The following is a 6,119-nucleotide window of genomic DNA, read 5'->3' as shown; positions in this document are numbered from 1 at the left end:
CTCAGATTCTGACCCATTGTTCTCAGATTCTGACCCATTGTTCTCAGATTCTGACCCATTGTTCTCAGATTCTGACCCATTGTTCTCAGATTCTGACCCATTGTTCTCAGACTCTGACCCATTGTTCTCAGACTCTGACCCATTGTTCTCAGATTCTGACCCATTGTTCTCAGATTCTGACCCATTGTTCTCAGATTCTGACCCATTGTTATCAGATTCTGACCCATTGTTCTCAGATTCTGACCCATTGTTCTCAGATTCTGACCCATTGTTATCAGATTCTGACCCATTGTTCTCAGACTCTGACCCATTGTTCTCAGATTCTGACCCATTGTTCTCAGATTCTGACACATTGTTCTCAGATTCTGACCCATTGTTCTCAGATTCTGACCCATTGTTCTCAGACTCTTACCCATTGTTCTCAGACTCTGACCCATTGTTCTCAGACACTGACCCATTGTTCTCAGACTCTGACCCATTGTTCTCAGATTCTGACCCATTGTTCTCAGATTCTGACCCATTGTTCTCAGATTCTGACCCATTGTTCTCAGATTCTGACCCATTGTTCTCAGATTCTGACCCATTGTTCTCAGATTCTGACCCATTGTTCTCAGATTCTGACCCATTGTTCTCAGATTCTGATCCATTGTTCTCAGACTCTGACCCATTGTTCTCAGATTCTGACCCATTGTTCTCAGATTCTGACCCATTGTTCTCAGACTCTGACCCATTGTTCTCAGATTCTGACCCATTGTTCTCAGATTCTGACCCATTGTTCTCAGAATCTGACCCATTGTTCTCAGACTCTGACCCATTGTTCTCAGACTCTGACCCATTGTTCTCAGATTCTGACCCATTGTTCTCAGATTCTGACCCATTGTTCTCAGACTCTGACCCATTGTTCTCAGACTCTGACCCATTGTTATCAGATTCTGACCCATTGTTCTCAGATTCTGACCCATTGCTCTCAGACTCTGACCCATTGTTCTCAGACTCTGACCCATTGTTCTCAGATTCTGATCCATTGTTCTCAGATTCTGACCCATTGTTCTCAGACTCTGACCCATTGTTCTCAGACTCTGACCCATTGTTATCAGATTCTGACCCATTGTTCTCAGATTCTGACCCATTGTTCTCAGACTCTGACCCATTGTTCTCAGACTCTGACCCATTGTTCTCAGATTCTGACCCATTGTTCTCAGATTCTGACCCATTGTTCTCAGATTCTGACCCATTGTTATCAGATTCTGACCCATTGTTCTCAGATTCTGACCCATTGTTATCAGATTCTGACCCATTGTTCTCAGATTCTGACCCATTGTTCTCAGATTCTGACCCATTGTTCTCAGATTCTGACCCATTGTTCTCAGATTCTGATCCATTGTTCTCAGATTCTGACCCATTGTTCTCAGATTCTGACCCATTATTCTCAGATTCTGACCCATTGTTATCAGACTCTGACCCATTGTTCTCAGATTCTGACCCATTGTTCTCAGATTCTGACCCATTGTTATCAGATTCTGACCCATTGTTCTCAGATTCTGACCCATTGTTCTCAGATTCTGACCCATTGTTCTCAGATTCTGACCCATTGTTCTCAGATTCTGACCCATTGTTCTCAGAATCTGACCCATTGTTCTCAGACTCTGATCCATTGTTCTCAGATTCTGACCCATTGTTCTCAGATTCTGACCCATTGTTCTCAGATTCTGACCCATTGTTCTCAGATTCTGACCCATTGTTCTCAGATTCTGACCCATTGTTCTCAGATTCTGACCCATTGTTCTCAGATTCTGACCTATTGTTCTCAGATTCTGACCCATTGTTCTCAGATTCTGACCCATTGTTCTCAGATTCTGACCCATTGTTCTCAGATTCTGACCCATTGTTCTCAGATTCTGACCCATTGTTCTCAGATTCTGATCCATTGTTCTCAGATTCTGACCCATTGTTCTCAGATTCTGACCCATTGTTCTCAGATTCTGACCCATTGTTATCAGATTCTGACCCATTGTTCTCAGATTCTGACCCATTGTTCTCAGATTCTGACCCATTGTTCTCAGATTCTGACCCATTGTTCTCAGATTCTGACCCATTGTTATCAGATTCTGACCCATTGTTCTCAGATTCTGACCCATTGTTATCAGATTCTGACCCATTGTTCTCAGATTCTGACCCATTGTTATCAGATTCTGACCCATTGTTCTCAGATTCTGACCCATTGTTATCAGATTCTGACCCATTGTTCTCAGATTCTGATCCATTGTTCTCAGATTCTGACCCATTGTTCTCAGATTCTGACCCATTGTTATCAGATTCTGACCCATTGTTCTCAGATTCTGACCCATTGTTCTCAGATTCTGACCCATTGTTCTCAGATTCTGACCCATTGTTATCAGATTCTGACCCATTGTTCTCAGATTCTGACCCATTGTTATCAGATTCTGACCCATTGTTCTCAGATTCTGACCCATTGTTCTCAGATTCTGACCCATTGTTCTCAGATTCTGACCCATTGTTCTCAGATTCTGACCCATTGTTCTCAGACTCTGACCCATTGTACTCAGACTCTGACCCATTGTTCTCAGATTCTGACCCATTGTTCTCAGATTCTGACCCATTGTTCTCAGATTCTGAACCATTGTTATCAGATTCTGACCCATTGTTCTCAGATTCTGACCCATTGTTCTCAGACTCTGACCCATTGTTCTCAGATTCTGACCCATTGTTCTCAGATTCTGATCCATTGTTCTCAGATTCTGACCCATTGTTCTCAGACTCTGACCCATTGTTCTCAGATTCTGACCCATTGTTCTCAGACTCTGACCCATTGTTCTCAGACTCTGACCCATTGTTCTCAGATTCTGACCCATTGTTCTCAGACTCTGACCCATTGTTCTCAGATTCTGACCCATTGTTCTCAGATTCTGACCCATTGTTCTCAGACTCTGACCCATTGTTCTCAGATTCTGACCCATTGTTATCAGATTCTGACCCATTGTTCTCAGATTCTGACCCATTGTTATCAGATTCTGACCCATTGTTATCAGATTCTGACCCATTGTTCTCAGACTCTGACCCATTGTTCTCAGATTCTGACCCATTGTTCTCAGATTCTGACCCATTGTTCTCAGATTCTGACCCATTGTTCTCAGATTCTGACCCAATGTTCTCAGATTCTGACCCATTGTTCTCAGACTCTGACCCATTGTTCTCAGATTCTGACCCATTGTTCTCAGATTCTGACCCATTGTTCTCAGATTCTGACCCATTGTTCTCAGATTCTGACCCATTGTTCTCAGACTCTGACCCATTGTTCTCAGATTCTGACCCATTGTTCTCAGATTCTGACCCATTGTTCTCAGATTCTGACCCATTGTTCTCAGACTCTGACCCATTGTTCTCAGATTCTGACCAATTGTTCTCAGATTCTGACCCATTGTTATCAGACTCTGACCCATTGTTCTCAGATTCTGACCCATTGTTCTCAGATTCTGACCCATTGTTCTCAGATTCTGACCCATTGTTCTCAGATTCTGACCCAATGTTCTCAGATTCTGACCCATTGTTCTCAGACTCTGACCCATTGTTCTCAGATTCTGACCCATTGTTCTCAGATTCTGACACATTGTTCTCAGATTCTGACCCATTGTTCTCAGATTCTGACCCATTGTTCTCAGATTCTGACCCATTGTTCTCAGACTCTGACCCATTGTTCTCAGATTCTGACCCATTGTTCTCAGATTCTGACCCATTGTTCTCAGATTCTGACCCATTGTTCTCAGACTCTGACCCATTGTTCTCAGATTCTGACCCATTGTTCTCAGATTCTGATCCATTGTTCTCAGATTCTGACCCATTGTTCTCAGATTCTGACCCATTGTTATCAGATTCTGACCCATTGTTCTCAGATTCTGACCCATTGTTCTCAGACTCTGACCCATTGTTCTCAGATTCTGACCCATTGTTCTCAGATTCTGACCCATTGTTATCAGACTCTGACCCATTGTTCTCAGATTCTGACCCATTGTTATCAGATTCTGACCCATTGTTCTCAGATTCTGACCCATTGTTCTCAGATTCTGACCCATTGTTCTCAGACTCTGACCCATTGTTCTCAGATTCTGACCCATTGTTCTCAGATTCTGACCCATTGTTCTCAGACTCTGACCCATTGTTCTCAGACTCTGACCCACTGTTCTCAGATTCTGACCCATTGTTATCAGATTCTGACCCATTGTTATCAGATTGTGACCCATTGTTCTCAGATTCTGACCCATTGTTCTCAGATTCTGACCCATTGTTCTCAGATTCTGACCCATTGTTCTCAGATTCTGACCCATTGTTCTCAGATTCTGATCCATTGTTCTCAGATTCTGACCCATTGTTATCAGATTCTGACCCATTGTTCTCAGAATCTGACCCATTGTTCTCAGACTCTGACCCATTGTTCTCAGATTCTGACCCATTGTTCTCAGATTCTGACCCATTGTTCTCAGATTCTGATCCATTGTTCTCAGATTCTGACCCATTGTTATCAGATTCTGACCCATTGTTCTCAGAATCTGACCCATTGTTCTCAGACTCTGACCCATTGTTCTCAGATTCTGACCCATTGTTCTCAGATTCTGACCCATTGTTCTCAGACTCTGACCCATTGTTCTCAGATTCTGACCCATTGTTCTCAGATTCTGACCCATTGTTCTCAGACTCTGACCCATTGTTCTCAGATTCTGACCCATTGTTATCAGATTCTGATCCATTGTTCTCAGACTCTGACCCATTGTTCTCAGATTCTGACCCATTGTTCTCAGACTCTGACACATTGTTCTCAGATTCTGACCCATTGTTCTCAGATTCTGATCCATTGTTCTCAGACTCTGACCCATTGTTCTCAGATTCTGACCCATTGTTCTCAGATTCTGACCCATTGTTCTCAGATTCTGACCCATTGTTCTCAGACTCTGACCCATTGTTCTCAGACTCTGACCCATTGTTTTCAGATTCTGACCCATTGTTCTCAGATTCTGACCCATTGTTCTCAGATTCTGACCCATTGTTCTCAGACTCTGACCCATTGTTCTCAGATTCTGACCCATTGTTATCAGATTCTGACCCATTGTTCTCAGATTCTGACCCATTGTTCTCAGATTCTGACCCATTGTTCTCAGACTCTGACCCATTGTTCTCAGATTCTGACCCATTGTTCTCAGACTCTGACCCATTGTTCTCAGATTCTGACCCATTGTTATCAGATTCTGACCCACTGTTATAAGATTCTGACCCATTGTTCTCAGATTCTGACCCATTGTTCTCAGATTCTGATCCATTGTTCTCAGACTCTGACCCATTGTTCTCAGATTCTGACCCATTGTTCTCAGACTCTGACACATTGTTCTCAGATTCTGACCCATTGTTCTCAGATTCTGATCCATTGTTCTCAGACTCTGACCCATTGTTCTCAGATTCTGACCCATTGTTCTCAGATTCTGACCCATTGTTCTCAGATTCTGACCCATTGTTCTCAGACTTTGACCCATTGTTCTCAGACTCTGACCCATTGTTTTCAGATTCTGACCCATTGTTCTCAGATTCTGACCCATTGTTCTCAGATTCTGACCCATTGTTCTCAGACTCTGACCCATTGTTCTCAGATTCTGACCCATTGTTATCAGATTCTGACCCATTGTTCTCAGATTCTGACCCATTGTTCTCAGATTCTGACCCATTGTTCTCAGACTCTGACCCATTGTTCTCAGATTCTGACCCATTGTTCTCAGATTCTGACCCATTGTTCTCAGACTCTGACCCATTGTTCTCAGACTCTGACCCATTGTTCTCAGATTCTGACCCATTGTTATCAGATTCTGACCCATTGTTATCAGATTCTGACCCATTGTTCTCAGATTCTGATCCATTGTTATCAGATTCTGACCCATTGTTCTCAGATTCTGACCCATTGTTCTCAGATTCTGACCCATTGTTCTCAGATTCTGACCCATTGTTATCAGATTCTGACCCATTGTTCTCAGACTCTGACCCATTGTTCTCAGACTCTGACCCATTGTTCTCAGATTCTGACCCATTGTTCTCAGATTCTGACCCATTGTTCTCAGACT

The sequence above is a fragment of the Heterodontus francisci genome, unplaced genomic scaffold, assembly GCF_036365525.1.
Source record: "Heterodontus francisci isolate sHetFra1 unplaced genomic scaffold, sHetFra1.hap1 HAP1_SCAFFOLD_328, whole genome shotgun sequence".
Taxonomy (NCBI): Eukaryota; Metazoa; Chordata; class Chondrichthyes; order Heterodontiformes; family Heterodontidae; genus Heterodontus; species Heterodontus francisci.
Note: the sequence above shows the minus strand (reverse complement) of the source record.